The sequence below is a fragment of the Ostrinia nubilalis genome, chromosome 6 (genome assembly GCF_963855985.1).
Source record: "Ostrinia nubilalis chromosome 6, ilOstNubi1.1, whole genome shotgun sequence".
Taxonomy (NCBI): Eukaryota; Metazoa; Arthropoda; class Insecta; order Lepidoptera; family Crambidae; genus Ostrinia; species Ostrinia nubilalis.
In genome coordinates, this window is record NC_087093.1 from 8948522 (window position 1) to 8969283 (window position 20762).

A 20762-nucleotide genomic window follows, 5' to 3' on the forward strand; every position below is an offset into this window, starting at 1 on the left:
GTAATTTTTTTCTCGTCTCGAATGAAGACAAATTTCTCGAGTTTTCTCGAGTTCGAGAAAGCTCGAGCAGAAACCCTAATCGGAAATAATTCCTACTAAAGATTTTAGTGCTTTAATGGCTTCATTAGTTGCCCATAAAGACTCTCCTATGTTTCCGACTTCGACGGAGTTGTGCTTAAGTGGTGGGGGCCCCCGAAAGGGGCGCTTTTTCGGTTTTCCGGTTACACCGCGTAAAGGAGTTACCGTATCGAAAAGTGGTCTTCCTGACAGTTGAAGGGCATTTAATCTTGCATTAAATAAGACCAAATTCATATGTTTTGAATAAACCGTTCTCATGCAAATGTTCGGCAAAGTAGAAAATATGTCTATAATTAATGACCCTCTCCACGTCCAATGGCTCGTTACCCGCAGGCTTCCAAGTCTTGAAAAGGAGCGCCTCAACCAGTGTAACCCTATGAAGGCTTACGAGCTGGATGCGCCTATCCTTGTTCGTCCCAGCCGTTCCTTAACTGCGGTTGCTGTACCTCTTCCTGGCACTCACCTGAACGACTCTGTGTTACCTACTGTGGCTGCCCCTCTTCCTTGTATCCTCCTGCACAACTACGTTGCCTAGCCGTATGCCTGGTCCAAGGTTCGACGCCAAAAATCAACAACAACAAGTTCATATTAAAACGCTAAAGAGTTTTTTGTTTGTGTGTTTGAACGCGCTAATCTCAAGAATTACTAGTTTGATTGAAATAATTATTTTTGTGTTAAATAACTCATAAATTGAGAAAGGCTATAGGATATATATAATCACTCTACGACTAATAGAGGCGAAGCAGTAAAGAAAAATGTTGCAAGCACGGAAAATAGTATTTAAACTATTTTCACGAGTACGAAGTTGATTTTGTGGCGTCGAACCTTGGACCAGGCATATGGCTAAGCAATGCAATCGTACAGGATGGTACAAGGAAGAGGGGCAGCCACATTAGGTAACACAGAGTCGTTCAGGAGAGTGCCAGGGAGAGATGCAGCAACCGCAGTTAAGGAACGGCTGGGACGAACAAGGATAAGCGAATCCAACTCGTGAGCCTTGACAGGGATACGCTGGTTAAGGTGACCCTTTACAAGGCTTGGGAGCCTACGGGTGACGAGCTATTGGACGTGGAGAGGGTCATTAATTATAGACATATTTTCTACTTTGCCGAACATTTGCACGAGAACGGTTTGTCCAAAACATATGAATTTGGTCTTATTTAATGCAGGATTAAATGCCCTTCAACCGTCAGGAAGACCACTTTTCGATAGGGTAACTCCTTTACGCGTTATAACCGGAAAACTGAAAAAGCGCCCCTTTCGGGGGCCCCCACCACTTAAGCACAACTCCGTCGAAGTCGAAAACCTAGGAGAGTCTTAATGGGCAACCAATTTAGCCATTAAAGCAATAAAATCTTTTGTAGGAATTATTTCCGATTTAAAATCTAATTCTACTGGACTATAACTATTATATTGTAATACAATTCAACTTTGTAATAGTGTCAAAACAGTACACAACAAATCAAAACTACTTCATAAAGTTTAAAACAAATTGAAATAAAAGGGGAAAATAGATTGAGCGTAAAGAGTTGTGAAAGTACCTTGAGTTCGCCGTGATTGTCAAAGCATTTTATTGTGCCGACCAATCTTTTAGTTCGCAAATCAACCGTCTCCAGTCTCTTTATGCACAAAGGAGAGTGCATTGACCCGCAGAAGTTAACAAAACCGAGCTTGAAACATGCCTCAACTTTTCTCGTACGAAATTATTTCAAAATTTGCCATACTTTACTAACTTTTACTTATAGAAGAAATATTAAGATGTTTTTACAAAGTTTGAAAACAACAAATTTTAGATGGAGCACAAATAATATTACTATTTCTACCTTAAGCTAATGCATAATCAAATCAGATAACAAACCAATGTTAGATACATAATATTATTCTATGAAAGAGTCAAATGATTGTGCATTTATCTCCATAAAAGTTATAGAGAGTCTTGAAAACTGAAGACCATCAAAATAAATCTACAGAGCGAATTCGCGCAAATCATATTCGAAATCCCTTACGATTTATGCAAATTCATATGCGAATTGGAATTCGAATGCTTAAAAAATATCCTAAAAATGATTTCACTGATAGAAAGATTCTTTGTTGAGTTTTTCTTTTTGCTACTTTTTATTCTAGCACATAATATCATAGGTACAGACCCTAAAGCTGTTTTCCGTCTATCAAATCTTCTGCTTACACAAAGCATCTTCTAAAAATTCATGCAACCGTCAATGAACACTTTTCACAAACACCAAACACGACTGATAGATGATTGATGGAGTAGAGAAAAGTTACCGAATTGACTTCATGCAAACATAAGTCATGCACAATAGACGATCAATCATCCGTCAACCGAGCCAAGATTGACTGATGTTTGCATGAGGGCTGCGTAAAATAAAGGTCAAATAGGTATGTGAAACCTTTCTTGTATCATGAAGATGATGATGATGATACCGTATACCTGTCAAAATTCGATCAATTTTATGCAAAGTGTTTTGGTGTACGTTTCTTCCCAGTTCAGTAAATTGAATTCTGTTTAGAGAAAATGAGAAATAAAAATAAAGCTTAAAACTAAAAAAGAATGATTTTTAAAGCAATGGGAAAATATTTCCCGGCCACCCCGATCGCCTACTATACATAAAAGAGAATTTATAGGCCTATTAAGACCCTCTAAAGTGTGGCCGCAAACGCGCTTTCCCGTCATTGAGTACACCGCCGAGTAAACCGCCAATAGGTACCAAACACAATTAAGCATCGGGACTTTCTTTGGGAAAATAAACAAAACAAATGCCTCAAAATCTATAATACTATAGTAACTTTCAATAATAGCTTCCATTGTGAAATGTGTCGCAAGTTTAAATATGTACAGTGGAATGATAACTTAATTTCTTACGAGTTAACAATTAATAATTTAAAAAATATTACACTTCAAAATGTGTCAAATATTATCTACCTATCTTTGCTCACCGAACTTCACGTTTAGAATATTTGTAAGAAAAGAAATAGGATGAATGAATTTTTATTCTATTCTTTCCTCACTGTTCAAGCAAAATATTGTGATGAATAAGACAAAAAAATAAAAGCCTTCGCCTCAGTTATTATTTCCGTCTGACGTCCGTGGCGCTATCACAAATCTTGGTTCGAGCAGTAAGTTAAATTGAATGTCTAAGCTAGCAATCGTGGATTTAGCAAATACCAGTATCTATTGGAAACGAGCGGCGTCTTTAAGAAAATCCTCCGGCTTCTCTTGTCTGCTGCGATTCGGTGGCTAGGTACTTTGCCGAGCCTTTGTGAACTTTTAAACTTTGTTTGAGCGCATTATTTTTGGTACAATTTTGATTCAATGGACTAAAACATTGTTACGTATAATTTTTTTTTTTGTTATTCATAACAATTGTTTAATGGAAATTGATACAAATTGAGCCTTTTCATTTAACTGTTGCTCTAGATATTTCCCGTGTGATTACAAGTGTGGTGATTACAAAAACAAACAGAAAACATTTTTTATATAATCTCTGTGCTTATTCGAAACCAAATTAAGCCGTAGTCGCTACGATGCTACGAGCTGCTACGAAGCTACAGTATCGTTGTATACTACGAGTAAAGTTATGCGCAGCTTTAAGCTTACGCCGTTGGTCAACATTGGCCACCAATCTATTTATTTCGCACTTTCTGACAACAATATTTAATTAATATTTTAATAAACAATTATATTCATATAACATGTCGTCTTACATTTTTGTATACTAAAACACACGATACGATTAATGAATTCAAGAATGCTTTTGATAAGTCAAAAAACTCACAAATACGAGTACATTGAAGAGTTAACCAAAATTTAAATTAATTTACAAATCTTACAGAGTGGTATCTAATAAGCCGTCCAAATTACCGGCTACAAGTCACTGTTCAACTTCGTTAATCCTCCGAGTGCATTTTAGAGGATTAAAAGTTAAATAGAGTTTTTGTGTAAGAGCATTAAAGTCTTATTTTGTGTTTTTAATCCTTAAACAAACAACTTGTTTAAGCAACTCCTCTTACCGTCTCAGATTATCTCTTTTATAAACAAATGATTTTATTTTTTGAGTATAATTAATAACTCAAGGGAAGTGGCCTTTGTCATTGAAAGAAATTATACATATTTTAACTAAAAGATTTTTATTTTTCCTCGGTCGGTAGGGACCCACTGAAATCCAGGGTCATGACCTAAGGTACGCAGGTCAGTGCCTGCAGAGAATGTATCATTCCATTGCGATTTAAGATAGCAACCGCTTGGCTACTTATATTCCCAAATTACGCACAAAATGGTCGAATAAGACTTTATCAAATCGAAATCTTTAGCAAAACAATACATTGTCTAGAAGCTCGAGTAAGGTCTTTCTAATTTGAGCATTCCAAGAAGTGGTTCTACATTGTATAAGTAGGCTTTTATTTCATTATTTTGTATTGTGATTCGTACCTATCATTGGACTAAGGGAATCTTGTCTCGTCCTTTCTACATAAAGAATAAAATTTTAATAACACCAATAATTAAACAGCCTAAATAAGTGTTAGCTGCAATATTTTCAGCAAACATTGTTTCTCTTTCTTAAAGGTAGGAGTAACTGTAATTCACATATAGAGTATATTTTTTGTCGGGCTTAGGTACTCCATGTCTTACACAGTTGTGACTAATGCATCTGACCCGCGTCAAGTTATGACGAAGGTGAAAGCACCAGGTGCGAACCTGAGTTTCGGAGGCGAGTACAAATTCGTACGTTTTGAATAACTACACCTACTGACCGTGTTTACATACAACATTGAATATTTATTATAAAATTAACGATGAATTTATTTCCTGTTGATTTAAAAAAAAACAGTCAAACCTTGGATCGAGGTCTTAAATATTTTAATAATCGTCAACGACGCCTGATCACAATGTAAAATAATAATACCTCTTCGTTCCACTCCATGAAATAAATGGTATGTATAAAATTATTTCTGCATCCATTCGCTTTAATTTCATAACAAAAACAATGACTCAAAATGTTATTTTTGAAACAAAGAAATTGTTATTTGTTACCTTTTGTCTCGTTTCCGAAGAGTTCCTTCGTTAATGCAAGGTAAGTACGATATTTTTTATGTCAATTCCGCGAAATGTTTTTATACTATCTGATGGCGGGAACGGGCACGGTTACTACAAACGGTCGACGTCTCAATTCAAAGTTCCCGTCCTTAGTGCGCAGAATTAATTTAAATGAAATCATCACAGTTTATTCTACTGAGATGGCGGCACGGGCGTTCAACCGACAAGAAAGCGCCTCAAGACTCATTTACAATTCCAATTAAGGACAATTCTCATTTACTTTTGTCCTGTGGATGTAACGAATCGGAGAGGGACCTTGTTCACTCGCGACCTCAAAATAACCATTGGTTAGTCTTTATTATTACAATAAAAAACGCTGATGTATCTACTAAAACTGTGAATTTTTTTTTTGTTTTTCTGGCTTATTATGAAAACTTTGCATTAAACTTTCAATATCGATAGCCAGTTATTTTCTATGGTTGACGCGGCACAGCGGTCTGTTAGTGCCTAAATTGAAGTGATCTCATTACTAGGTCACAATATAAGTTGGTCTGGAAAAGTGACCTTTTAAATGAACCGGGCTAGCGCCGAAACTAAACTAGTCTCATTTTACCAGGTCTGCTCTGGACATAAATATTTAGTAAGCTATTAACTGCTCCAGTTTACGTCTGCTAATAATAAAGTTAAAAGGTTAGAATAATTAAAATAATTGTTTCACCACACGTATTTTCAGTCAAGCCTAAATAATAAACGTTTTTCTTTTTGTGTTCGGTTTGGAAGAAATAAAAATGAGTAAAACATTCACAGCAAAGGAATTTAATTAACATGCGCACCTTCACCCAATTCAGCTCTCACACTGATTGGAATCGACGTCTGAGTGACCGAGTTACCATATTCATCACTTCAAAACCTAAATTCCGACTACTGAGAGGATTCCTAGCAAATAAACTTATTAAAGTAAAATTTTAATAAAACAATACCAAAATAGAAGTCCAAAATAATAAAACAAAATTGCATGAGTGTTGTAAAAGAAAATTCTCTTCAACCCTTTTAAAAGTACTTCAGCAACTGGAATCCCTTTTAAATTAAGGGATTTCATCACATGATTTAATTAAGACTCTGCGTAAAGTCGTTTCAAGTGCCGTTGAGCCCCACTCTCGAGTTCATCATGATTTAAACGCGACATAATTTTTAAGATAAACAGCAGTCGAAATTAATCATAACACAATGCTTTTTGCGATCAGCGTGAGAAGAGAAAAAATAATGTCTGAAAGAGTTTCATGACGTAAAATCTTTCTGGTGTAAGACGTTGTAAAATTATCGCTTATATGAACTCAAGTGTGTGACTACGGCGTGGTACATTAGCCGGCTACGTGTAAGCTATTACGCTTTGAGTACGCCTCACTCGCATTTTCTCTACCTTACACGTTCAAGCGAATTTTACGAAAAACCATTTTGTCCTCAACCGTGCTAAGTGCCTTGTCAAAACTTGTTCTCTTATGGTATTCCCTTTTGATTTATGACTCTGATATGTCAATTTAACGTCACTCAGCATGATTTATATGGTCATTTGCACAACCTTACTTTGATATACGCTGAAGCTCACACTCGGCTTCACTGAATCTTCTCAATACATTTGTTATTACGTGTTATTTGGACTGGCTAACAATGTTGGTTAGATATTTGTCAGATACAATCACGTTTGTTGTAATGAAAGTAAAGCTATTTTATCAATATCCTATAAATTTCGGTTGTATTATTGTAGCAGACAAAGATTACGTGAGTGGTAGTAAATCTTTGACGCCCTTACAAACCTGTCTCTTGCGTGCTAACAAATTGTAGTTAAAGTTTGAGGGTAAAAAGAAAATAGTAGGGGGACATATACATTAGGTGATTTATTATACTCGTATTCCAAAACTTCAAGGGACTTCTAAATTACAATTAATTTCTAATCAGCCGTTTGTAAAAAGGTCTTCGATATTTGTTCATATCCTTAGGTATTCTTTATCTCAGAACGATCACAAAAATCCAAGGAACCTCCAGAAGAGCGTGCGTCATCGTCGCCGCGATTGGCCGGGACGGAGTGCGTAAAAGAAACGTATCACTCGGAAGCTAAACAGTATTTTCCATTAGTGCCATAAAAAGGTAACGTTTCGAAATAACCGCGGGCCCGGCCATATTCACGTGTGATAATGCGCAGTAACATTTTATAAGGGATCTAAATGTGAGCAGATGGCACAATGCGAATCGCTGCCAGTACTTCAACGCGGCCGCAATCCGCCATTAAGTTTTATGCAAACGTTTTGGAAATCATTTCTGTTGTACAATTATCAAAACTGTACCTTTCCAATAGTGGTTGAATAGTTTTATTGTTGATTTCACCATCGGGGATTGCCAGCTGTGGTAATTGTAAAGAAAAATCATCATTTTCTGACTTCCGTGGAAGACCAGCTTCTTGACATGCCCTTACGAGCATTTGACCTATTGGCCCAGGCCTATTGTTATTTATAAATTGTTCAATAAAGTCCATTCTATTCTATTCGATTCTACTTTCGTCAGGTCCAGCAGTTGTCAGATAGATTTGAAAGCTGTTTTGGACGATTGCTGTCATTAACTTCGATAAATTAACAGCCAGGGTTGAATCTCACCTGAGGGCTCATCTTAAATAACCTTTTAAGTTAAATAGATCCCAAAATGTACCTAAATTAAATGTGTATTTAAATAATTATATTTTACTGCTATTTCGTTCAAAGTTCAAATAATATTCCAGAAAACATTTACTGCCTCAATTACCTTTAGTAACAAACAACATTAACCTAAACACAAATTACGTTTTATCTTAACATCATAACATTAGCACCAGTTACAAATTCAGCATTTTAACAGAGTTTTGGTTTCGCCATTCGCCTTGGATTTAGTCTTGCATAATGCAAGGTAAATGCAGTTGGCACTAGTCGGGTGTTGCATTTCCTTATCACTGCCTTGAGGCTAATTTAGGTTGATAAATAAGATTGAGTTTCCTTAATGGTAATCACAATTATGTTATTCTGCGTTGTTATTGTATAGAATACGTTTCTCTATGACTATACTTAGACGCTTGAAATACTCGGAAATAATATCGAAAATACTTATGGTACCTACAGTGAAACTGCCTCAGTAAATACATAGTAGACCAGTGTTATAAACTTAACCCTAAGCTACTTATAAGCCATTTTTCATTTATTTGATTTCAAACAACAGGGAATATCTACAATACCGACAAGATTATTAAATTTTATCCGTAATCCGCGCAATGTTGACATCAAATTACCTATCTGTGTAGACCTATAAAGCACAGTACAAAGAGACCAATCTAGTCTCTGTTTAGTCTGTTTTATTAGGTTATTTCGCAAAATTGCTAAATTATATTGGCGAGCACTGTAATTTCATTACAGAGGGCTATTATAAATAAATGAACCTAGATATTTGAAAATGAAAATACTCGTACAAATTCCATGAACACTCTTTTACAACTTCATCCAAAAAGGCTCAATGTTTTATGGAATCTAAAATTATCACGAATAAAACCGGGAGGGCAAACAGAACAATACAAAAAGTTATCAGGTACCCCAAATCATAAATTGAATAAAGTAGTGACTGACTATACGAGTAGTTACTCTATAATGGTATGCGCTGATGATACTTGTTCTAATTGCAATTCCGAATGGATCTTTGAGTCGGGGCTTAAACTGGTTATAATGTCCACAGTACCCGGCTCACGTACCCGCTTAAGCCCCGGGGGTTTGTCTTTCGCGGATCACGTTGTTTTTGACGTCCCGAGACACGTAACTGGCTTAGCATTTGATACGTCATCGTGAAAGTTGTTGGTGCGTATCATCGTTCGGTTTTATTGACAAAATATTAGGCTGTATTATTTTTATGTCACACACTCGTATTTCGATAAACGATACAGACAAATGTACAAACGAGAGCACATCAAGCAAAAGACGGTGGCATTTTATGTAGTAAGAAAAAGCTTTTATTTAGCATAATCTGTTACCTGACGGTTAAGTATACAAAGTGATTGGAATACTAGCATTGTGTTTTGTAAACTGATAGGTTGTCTTGGAGACGAAATAGCCCTTTAATCCTCATTTCATTGAGCACTCCGTCCGTCACTCTATAACACATACTACGGCTGAGTTGCACCACCAAACTTTAACCGTAGCTATAACGATAACCGGTGTATTTTGTATGGACTTTGACAGATCTTTGACGTTTGTTAAAGTCAAAGTTAAATGGTGCAACCCAGCCTATGATTCGAAATAGGTATAGCGATATGAAAACTAAGAACAGGAGGGACGGGCAAACTATTTCCCAAGCCCTTTGCGGTTGCGGGCGTGCGGTTTTATTTCGAGATTCACGAAACCACAGAATTAGGCGGGTAATATTACCAAACTGAAAAAGGACCGTGTATTCGAACTTACATTGTATCAGTACACATTGATGAGAACTTTAGTTTTACGTTTATTCTTGTTAAACATCAAAATAGCCCTTTTGCTTTTTATATTCTTTAGAAGCTAAAATTATAGGAGGTATAAAATTCCCCTTCATCTTATTTATTTTTAAACACATTAAAATAGTTATTTACGAAAGTAATGGATTTATCAAAGAACGATTTTTCGTAATATAAGTGCTTTATGAGAAAAAATTCAAGAAGTACTTAATCACCTTGATCTATCTGTGAGATTAGTCGATTTTCATTCATCTACAATCTGCCCAAAATTCATAAATAAAATACAAATTTTATTCGTATTGTCTCGGAGAGTCGCAGTCGAGCATCCCTCGGGAAACGTTTGTGATCTTAAAATAAAAGCCTTTATTCTTAATTATATTATCTGTGTTCCTTTCATTCATTCAGTGGGTAAAGGTACTTGAATACAAAACTAACAGAGAATGGATTCCTATAGAAGGTATTATTGTCGGAATAAACAATAATAGTAACTTAGGTACTTTATCTCAAGGGTGATAGAATAGTGATTAAAGTATCATTGCCGAATAACTAAAATTTTGTAAGCTACACTGCGGGCAGGAGTCGAAGGGAGCAACTTAATATATTAATTAATTTCGTGGTAACTGAATAAGTTGCTAAAGTATATTATACTGTAAACGATCTTGTTGGGAAAGTTTTCTCAAATAAATCGATTACTTAATACAGCCGTATAATTTCTTGATAATACCTACAGAATCTTGGCTGGTTCCAACAAAAGATTTCCCAGAGCGATCAAATAACATAAATAACCATATTACGTACAATCATAATCCCCACGTGGATTCGTGTTTGTTTTAATCCAAAGAATTATGGTTTCGCGAAGATACAAGGAAAGATTCGAAAAAGTTTACAATCGGTGCGATTTCCCTGGAGTGAGGGCGAAAACTTGGCGAGACGTGCTCTCAACGCGATCCGGTGTAGAGAACTCGTAATTTTACGAGTAATACGATACGCAAGTTTCCAAAACTACAAAATAATATTGCCGATAAATAACGCCACGCCCAGATGTCCATGTTGCAGATGTCTAGACACGGAGCGGCAAATGGGAGATTCCCATTTCCTAAGTAAGAAACCATTGTTCTTAACGGTCTTTAAAATTTATTAAGGTCTGCGGTCTACTAATCAACAAAACGGAAACTAAAGTGACATTTTGTCTAGGACCTCAAAATGAAAACTACAAGAACACATTTTCACAAAGCTTGAAAGTACCTAATCAATATTTATCTCATTATACTACTACGGGCGATGTAACCAATATTAAATTAGGTATGTTTTATTATGTTCGTATGTGCACTGAACTGAAATTTCTGAGTCTACATAGTTCAAATATAGGGTTAACAAATTACATATTTATTTTACTTAAATGTTAAAAACTAATTTCAAAAGTTTCTTTTCTGAATGGGCTTAAAGCTTATAATCATCATCATCATCTCTGCCACAAGACGTCCACTGCTGAACATAGGCCTCTCTCAATGCTTTCCATGTTGCCCGGTTGGTAAATAGCGGCCTGCGTCCAGCGCTTTCCTGCTACCTTTACGATGTGGACCGACGAACTTGTGTGAAAACTTATAATAAAAAAAATCAATTTTTTGATGATGAAAACAGTTACTAGGATATTTTTGATAGAAACACAACTTCATGCGCACAAAGCCGCAGGCAACAATTATATTATGATGCTATAATATACTATGGTTCATTTAACCAATACATTTTAATTTATGAGCACTTAAACGAGAGCAAAAGTTAGCTTCAAGCGGTAATTGTACTGGTTCCACGTACATTTCAATTTATATCCCTATACAAATACGTAATTGCTTACCTGTAGGCATTTCAGTTATATGGTTGCCTATCAGACTTCATGATTAATTCTAAATTTGTTTGAATGCCTTCGATTAAATTGGCAATATAATGTATTCCAGACCTAAATATAGTTTCAAGGTCTTATGAGTCTTTCCTTTTTACCCGACTGCGCCAGAAAGAGGGATATGTTTTTAAAGTCCAGTCCAAATAATAAAACCAGACAAGGCACTGATTTACCCCAATTGGAGTTTAAACTTGCCTACCCGTTTTTGTAGTGAAAAGGTGAAACTCAGCATATTCTGAAACAGATAAAAGTTAAAAATGAAATAATAAACAATAACTCATCCTTGGATTCAGATAACTTTATTCAAGCCGGCCATATTTCTCACGGATTGCAGCAAAAATGTCTTAATCGATTTTAGATATCTAGGTCATTGCGATCGTTGTTTCTAGTTTCGCAGCGAGCAGGATGCACTGTCTTCGCCGCGTCAGCATCGCCGTATGGCGTATGCACGACCAATTAAATGTAACTCGATTTGGGCTCGTCCTCAAACAGCTGAGCACGGCGACAGAAGCGGTGGAGCGAAAATAGCATCACTGCCTCGCTGCTGCCAGCGACAATATGGTTGCCGTGGTATACAGGCTGGCCCGGGCTACGGTCCAAAGGAAAATGAAATGTACAAGGACATTTACTTTCTGGAAAATAGGTACTTATAAGGCTTTCTGATCGTTAAACAAATAAAGCTCACTGTCGAATCGTTAGCCTTCTGAAAATAAAAACGTAAACGGTTTTACCTATAGGTAATGTTTATACACCCTGTTTGGAAGGTAGGTACTGGTTTTGACTTTAGTTCAAAACTGAATCGTGAAAATGCAGATCAAAATGTATTCAATGTGATTCCGAATAATTCTTACATCATTATTATCTATTAGTATTAATACTCAGCATTCACCGCCAAATTAGGTACCTATTCAGATTAACCGTCAATTAGGTTTCTAGGTAGTAATTAGGTTTAGGAGAATTTCAATTTCTTTAGACTCCAAACGGTTTATAAAGTAACTGATGATAACAATTAACGGCTGTGCAAATGCCAATGTCATTAAAACTAATGAGTGCATGTTAGAACAGAGAAAAGTATCATGTAACTTCTTGCAGACATTAGTCTTCCACATTAAGGAACTACTTCACTTAATGATTAATTCCCTGAAAGCCTTTTAGGAACTTATTTATCAGATAAACTACAGACTTCTCAGGTCTCAAATAGAAGTAACAGGCAGGTTGCTGGTTATCTTTTTTATTTGTTACCTTTTTATAAGATACTAGCTTTCCGCCCGCGGCTTCGCCCGCGTGGAATTTTGTCTGTCACAGAAAAACATTATCACGCGCGTTCCTGTTTCAAAAACTGGGATAAAAACTATCCTATGTCCTTTCCCGGGACTCAAACTATCTCCATGCCAAATTTCATCAAAATCGCTTCAGTGGTTTACGTGAAAGCAGGACAGACAGACAGACAGAGTTACTTTTGCATAGATTATGTGGATTAACATCTGATATGATGAGAACTGGTGATAGGTCCTACTGCTACTGAATTATCAACTAGCTTGACTGATGGCATTCTATGACACTTGCATGAGCGTGTAATGGCCGCCAGTAAATCCCCCGTTCATCCATTGATCAGCGACCGTCAGCCGCGTGAAGCCGTGTGGTCTAATTGTGTGCGATGAACCGACGACGCCCGAGGCAAACACCCGGCATTGCCTAGATTTTCCATGTGAATATGCACTTGTGTGATTTGATATTAACACTGTAAATCTAATTGGTGAATAATCGTTTTACTGATCTCAAAAATGATTATCTTATCATCATTTCCATTTCTACCATAACTGTCCAAGAATATAAATAGCAGTAATGTGAACAGATTTGACTTGGTCTTCTTAAACTTTGCACATAGAGAGAAAGGAATCTTAGTCCGCATCACAGCAAGCTTTATATTCACAAACGATGCTTGCTTAAGTAACGCAGTAAATTGAACGCACAGCGCTGAATAGAGCTCTGTGATTTGATCGTGGGTGACCCTGTGCGTCCACGCGCACTGTGAGAGCTCATAGTCATGTTTGTGAAATTACACGGAACAGTCGCGTGTATAATTTGAGCAGCACTGAACATCCACCGCGTAGAATCCTGTGGTCTGTGTAAACCGTCAGTTGCGACGAACCGTCAATATCGATGCCAAATAAGGACCCAAAATTAGGTTTAATCACCAAGCTTTTGAATACCTTTGTGGTTTGTGTTGTTTTAATGTTCTATCTATTTTACTACTACTAATATTGACATGCTTGACATATATTATTCCAGCTGAAAATTTTCATTTATTATTATAACGACTGGTTCCTAGAAATTTTTAAAACCTTTTAACCCTTAACATCAATTAAAAAGAGGAATGAACTCATATTTACTACAAAAATTTAAAAAAAATAGGTTCGCTCTTGCCCGTTACTAAAATTCGTAAAATTAACTTACATCAGTGTTATAGTCAAACCTCGAAGCTCAGGCGCTCCTAGGTTTGACTAGTCAATCCTCAGGTCTGACTAGAAGTCTTAGTCAAAGCCCAAACATTTCGGCCTTTGACTAAAGAATGTTAGTCAAACCTAGGAGAGACTAATTTGGTCAGTCAAACTTCGAAACTGAATTTAATGAAATCGGGGTTTGCCTAGTCAAACCTCAATTAAGACTTTAAACTAAACTACACTTTATTTTGATATTAAACTTATTACATAGACTTTACCGACCGTTTCTCTCTTTAGGTGAAGGAACGAATACGAATAACTAAACTTTTTTACTGCGGTAGTTTATCAGTGTTTCTAAACCGATCTTGAAATTATTATTTTTAGGGTTCTGTACCTTAAAGGATTAAGGGTAAAAACGGAACCCAATTACTATGACTTCGCTGTTTGTCTGGCACCAGGCTGTATCTCATGCCTTTCCCAAAATATTTAGTTTTATAGTCACTTTAAAAATCATCCCCATTCGGCATATAACAATAAAAGAGTCGTACAGAACCCTTCGTACGTGAATCCGATTCGAACTTGGTCGGTTTTCTATAATTGCTGCCGGCCTCTGTAACGCTGCGTCTACTTTTGACCGAGTCTGCCAGTCGTTTCTAGGATTGACTAGGCAAAGCCCGAAAGAGATTATTTTAGTTTCGAAGTTTGACTGAACAGTTTAGGCACTTCTAGGTTTGACTAAGTAAAAGGCCGAAATAAGAATTCACTTCGGGGTTGGCCCGAAGGCTTTGGTCAAACCTAGGATAGACCAGTCATTCCGCGAAGAGACTGCATATCGACCTTTGACTATGACATCAGCACTACCCTGAGCTTCAAGTAATACAGTGTGTCCGGGCATGTAGTGATCAAACTTCAAGGGCGTAATCTATGGACAATTTTATCGATGAAAATACTTAAAATTTGGGGCCTGACCCATCTTTCACTTGTTTTTTAAAGAAGAGGTGTAAACTAAAAATTAAAAACTTAAATCGATGTAATTTTTCGAGAAATGGGTCAGGCCCCAAATTTAAAGTATTTTCATTGATAAAATTGTCCATAGATTACGCCCTTAAAGTTTGATCACTACATGCCCGGACACACTGTATATAAGAACTTCAACAACAACCAATAAATTAAATATTTTATGTACGCTATGAATAAATGTAGGTATGTATTCTAAAACACAAGTTTTCATTTTGTGTTCGCTAACAAAAATGCAGGTTGCGTGCAAACGTGGCATTATTTATTCATGGGACTCAAGACAAGCTATTTTCTAGGATTTTAATTTGACTGTAAAGGCTATATTTAAATTTTGGTTTTGAAATTAATTATCAATCTTTATTGTTGTTAACGTCATAAAGTATGTCCAGTGCGTGTCTGGCCAGTTGTATTGTAAGGTAGTCCGTAGTGGTAGTTATTAACCGACTTCTTTAAACCTATTCATTCAGATATTAAATTATTTATACAACGTAAATAAATACCCATTTATTTCACCATGTAAATTTACAATTGTTTCTTTGTTTGTGGAACACACATGACTTTATAAAATGTTTACTTCAATATATCGCCAACAAAATATTAAATCAAAAAGTTATCATAACATTTTACGTAATGTTTATAAAATACGGCACCCACGCAATGAATAAGTCAAACAGTTTTTTAATGTTTCGTCATAGTAATATTATGCATAACATATTTTTCAAATATAATCTGATTTATAGAAAGTTTTTAAGTGAAAAGAAAGTACCGTGAACGAATTTTCTCAATCGACTTAGTGATCGGGAGATTACTACTCAAAGGAGCTCGAAAAGCGTGAAAATTAAAGTTATCTTTTACAAAGTACAGTTCACACCGTTTTTAAGAAACCTCGGCATTATATTTCTTGCTAAATGTCGTTTATAGTACGTACCTTTATGCCTTCGCGCCACGAAACTTCTTGTAGAGCTGGAACTAAATACACTTTAACTCTGTGCTGGTGGCCTTTTACTCGGTAAACAAGCTGGGGTGAATTTTATATTTTTGTTCTTTTCTGAATGTAGAAGTTATTATAGCGGGAGAAAATTAATAAGAAGGTTTAAGTATTTAATCTTCTTGAAACCCTGTTTCGTGCTTTGTATGTATCAACTTAAATAAAACACTATGGCACTATAAGTAAGTAGCTACTTATCATTAAGTGATAAAATATTTAATGACTTTAGATGAACATGGATTGTTAAATTGCAGTTAATCAAAAACACGTTAATTCGATTCTGTCCATAGCCACGAAACATATAGGCTGAGTTGCAACATCTAACATTAAACGTAACTATAACTATGGCCGGTGTTTTATAAGGAGTTTGACAGATTTTTGACGTCTGTTAAAGTTAAAGTAAGATGGTTAAGTTGACACTTATTCAGCAACTACGGGATTCATATACGTACAACCGAGTCGAGATTATAAAGACTGAGCAGATTTTTGTGAACTTCAATTATGCCAAATAGAAAACGCTCTTTCTCTTGATCATTAATTTTAGCTCCCCTAAAAACCACAGGCCCAAATATTTCGGTCTTCTAAATTTGTTTCGAATGACGGACGTTTGACGTTACGGCCCCAGCGAAGTCGGCTTCCAGCAATTTCTCAGGCAGTAATACCACATGATGCATCTCATGTCGGCCGAGATGGAACCCGCTGTAAGCCAGGGATACAATCTGTTACCTATCGCGACGCATCGTATTGACGGTGTTATTTAACACGTCGAAATCAAATTATATATCTTAAGTAAGTATAATCCGCAAAACTTGCATTTTTGTACGAGATGAAAATTCACTAAAACAAAGACTAATAAGTCTCGATAATCTCCACATTTAACTTTTTTTAAATGTGGATTGATTACTCTTTTTAAGGCTCTAGGAATCAATTACATATTATGGATCGACCTTATTGGTTTGCAAGATTGTCTACTTATTGGCACGAACCGATGAATCTTTAAATTCAATAGTCATTATTTATTTACAAATATTATTTACATCTAGACGTCATCGGGTGCAGGCGAACTCGGTTCATATTCAGACATTTCGTAACCCAGTTTTATTGAATAACCTCCGTGCACTATTTCCCTCTTGAGGTATTTTCACAGCTCTAATAATATCGAAGTGAAAAATATCCAAGTATGTAGGTATAAATAGTATCACAATCGATGACCTAATTAACTCTTACTTAATGACCGAACCAAGATAGAGTCAGTAGTACGAATAATAATATTGTGGTGCGTTAAAAAAATTCGAATCGGTCTATTTGGCAAGAGGTCGGCGAGGGTTACGTCCGCCGGTGGACATTGGCTAAGTGGTCTGTCCGGGCCGTGATGGATGGCGCCACCGTCGCGCTGCCTGCCGCTGCCATTTACTTCTACCCCATAATTATGCTTTATCGAACGCTGGGACTCAAGTGTTTTTGTAGACCGGCTTTATGTCTGGAAATACGAGTATGTCTTGTGAAAAAAACCTGATACAGGGTGCAATTGAAATCGTTGGCATCCTTATAAATAAGACTCTACTCATGATAGTACCTACATTCCTCAAATATGAGACAAATACAATGAGTTAAAATGGCAACAATTAAAACCTCGAAAAATCGTTTTACACACTCTTTATGAGCACACTAATACAAATCATGAGTAAAGTCTCATTTTAAAAGGCCAACAATTTCAATTTCACTCTGTGTATGCTGATATTATTATGTTCAGAAACAATTTGGGGATTTATAAAGACTTATATTATCCTTCATAATCCCCCCAAAGCACTTTCACAAAATAATTGAATTGTATGAAAAATACATAAAATTATTGCTAGAATAACTTAATCAAATTCTCAAGAAACCAAATTAAATTCCCGGCATGTTCACAAACTATTCCTTTTTCTGTTTAATCTAATAACGATAGAAACTACATCAGCCAGACATTCAAGTGCTGAGTCTAGGATAACCTGGGTTATTTCATTCAATTTACCGACTTTGAAAAGAGCATTCAAGTCAACACTGCTCTATGTTGGCGATATACGAGTAGGGAATTATCTTTATAATTGTGTTTAACTTTAAACTTGCTTTTAAGTATAAAGTCGTATTTTGGAGTTAGAGCCATGGAAGTGGTTACTGGTCAATGGTAAATGAAATGTGACACAACAAAGCGTTATCGTATGTCGCGGCTGGTCATAAATACAAGTAGACTAAGAGCTAGTGAACGCCAGACCTACGTTATTTTATAAAGGCTGAAAGTTTGTCAGCGCATGCTCCCAACATAGCTAAGAACCATGGCCAAACATGAAGTTTGGGTCATGGTGGCTTTGGCAGACAGACAGTACTAAAGGTGTGTAAAATACCAACTTAATTACGTCAAAGTATAAAGGCTGATTTTTTGATATTTCCTTCAAAATGTTATTAGAAATGACGTCATGAATTGACAGACACCTACCATGGTGGCAGCCCTTAGCCAGACACCTCAAAGTTCATGAAAATATAGTCCTACTTACGTCATACTATAAAAGCTGATATTTACATAAAATATTTGAACTATCATTTGATGAAGTTTCCTCATCAGCCAGACACTTCTGATGGTTCCTTCGCCTTGCCAGACAGCTTTTAGGGTGGCTGAAAGTGCGAACGCGAGGCACTACAAATATTGTTTTTTGTACTTTTTCTTAAGTTACTCAAGTATTTGAGTCTGTAAATCATCATCTCATGTTGATGAGCTGATGATGGAAGGTAAGTACAACTCCTTAAGGCTTAGGTAATCCCTAATTTTAAAGTGATTACCTCTGAAAGTTGCCTAGAGTAAAGTTCTTAGCAACATTATCATTACCTATGTTAATGCTAATGTTGCTAAGAACTTTACTCTAGGCGTTTAGCAACTATTTTGAAGATAAAATTTGTGGCACTACATATTCCATGTATATGTCAACGTGAAATTGTGAACTCTGTCAGTTTATAATATAACGCGTTAGATTGTAAACTAACAGTGGGTTAGGTTATAGGCCAGTAGAATTAAACACAAAAATTGATTAAATCGGAAATAATTCCTACAAAAGATTTTTTTGCTTTAATGGCTTCATTGGTTGCCCATTAAGACTCTCCTAAGTTTTCGACTTCGACGGAGATGTGCTTAAGTGGTGGGGGCCCCCGAAAGGGGCGTTTTTTCGGTTTTCCGGTTACACCGCGTAAAGGACTTACCCTATCGAAAAGTGGTCTTCATGACGGTTAAAGGGCACTTAATCCTGCATTGAATAAGACCAAATTCATATGTTTTGGACAAACCGTTCTCGCGCTAAAGTTCGGCAAAGTAGAAAATATACGTATAATTAATGACCCTCTCCACGTCCAATGGCTTGTTACCCACATGCTTCCAAGCCTTGTAAAGGGTCGCCTTAACCAGTGTAACCCTAACAAGGCTCACGAGTTTGATTCGCTTATCCTTGTTCGTCCCAGCCGTTCCTTAACTGCGGTTGCTGCACCTCTTCCTGGCACTCTCCTGAACGACTCTGTGTTACCTAATGTGGCTGCCCCTCTTCCTTGTACCCTCCTGTACGATTTCATTGCTTAGCCATATGCCTGGTCCAAGGTTCGACGCCACAAAATCAACTTCGTACGAGTGAAAATAGTTTAAATACTATTTCCCGTGGTTGCAACATTTTTCTTTACTGCTTCGCCTCTATTAGTCGTAGAGTGATTGTATATTATATCCTATAGCCTTCCTCAATGTATGAGCTATTCAACACAAAAATAATGATTTCAATCAAACTAGTAATTCTTAAGATTAGCGCGTTCAAACAAACAAACAAAAAACTCTTCAGCGTTTTAATATGAACTTGTTGTTGTTGATTTTTGGCGTCGAACCTTAGACCAGGCATACGGCTAGGCAACGTAGTCATGCAGGAGGACACAAGGAAGAGGGGCAGCCACAGTAGGTAACACAGAATCGTTCAGGTGAGTGCCAGGAAGAGGTGCAGCAACCGCAGTTAAGGAACGGCTGGGACGAACAAGGATAGGCGCATCAAGCTCGTAAGCCTTGATAGGGTTACACTGGTTGAGGTGGCCCTTTTCAAGACTTGGAAGCCTGTGGGTAACAAACCATTGGACGTGGAGAGGGTCATTAAATATACGTATATTTTCTACTTTGCCGAACTTTAGCGCGAGAACGGTTTGTCCAAAACATATGAATTTGGTCTTATTCAATGCAGGATTAAGTGCCCTTCAACCGTCATGAAGACCACTTTTTGATAGGGTAAGTCCTTTACGCGGTATAACCGGAAAACCGAAAAAATGCCCCTTTCGGGGGCCCCCACCACTTAAGCACAACTCCGTCGAAGTCGAAAACTTAGGAGAGTCTTAATGGGCAACCAATGAAGCCATTAAAACAATAAAATCTTTTGTAGGAATTATTTCCGATTTAAAAGCTAATTCTACTGGACTATTAGGTTAGATTGTAATTTAACCACGTCAGATTATAATCTGACGGAATTCACAATTTTACGGTGACATATATAAATTCTAGTGAGGATTTGGGGGTCCTAATTCAATATAGAATTGTTATAGTATTATTTGATACTATACATTTGATTATACTATGCATAGTAATCGATACATCGTGATGGTTTCGCTGGAAAGATACTCTGCAGTGCAACCACTTTCAATAACAAAATACGGCGAAACCTGTGACATAGTTTTTTTTAAATAGGACTAGAATTTTATAGACATTTCAAAGATTTATTTTAGAAACTTACACTAGT

The 20762-nt window shown here is 36.5% G+C and overlaps 1 long non-coding RNA gene across 1 annotated transcript in view; it reads left to right on the forward strand.

Moving 5' to 3' along the window:
• Window positions 1-20762, forward strand: part of LOC135072941 (uncharacterized) — a 29414-nt gene that overhangs the window by 7725 nt on the left and 927 nt on the right. The window lies entirely within an intron of this gene.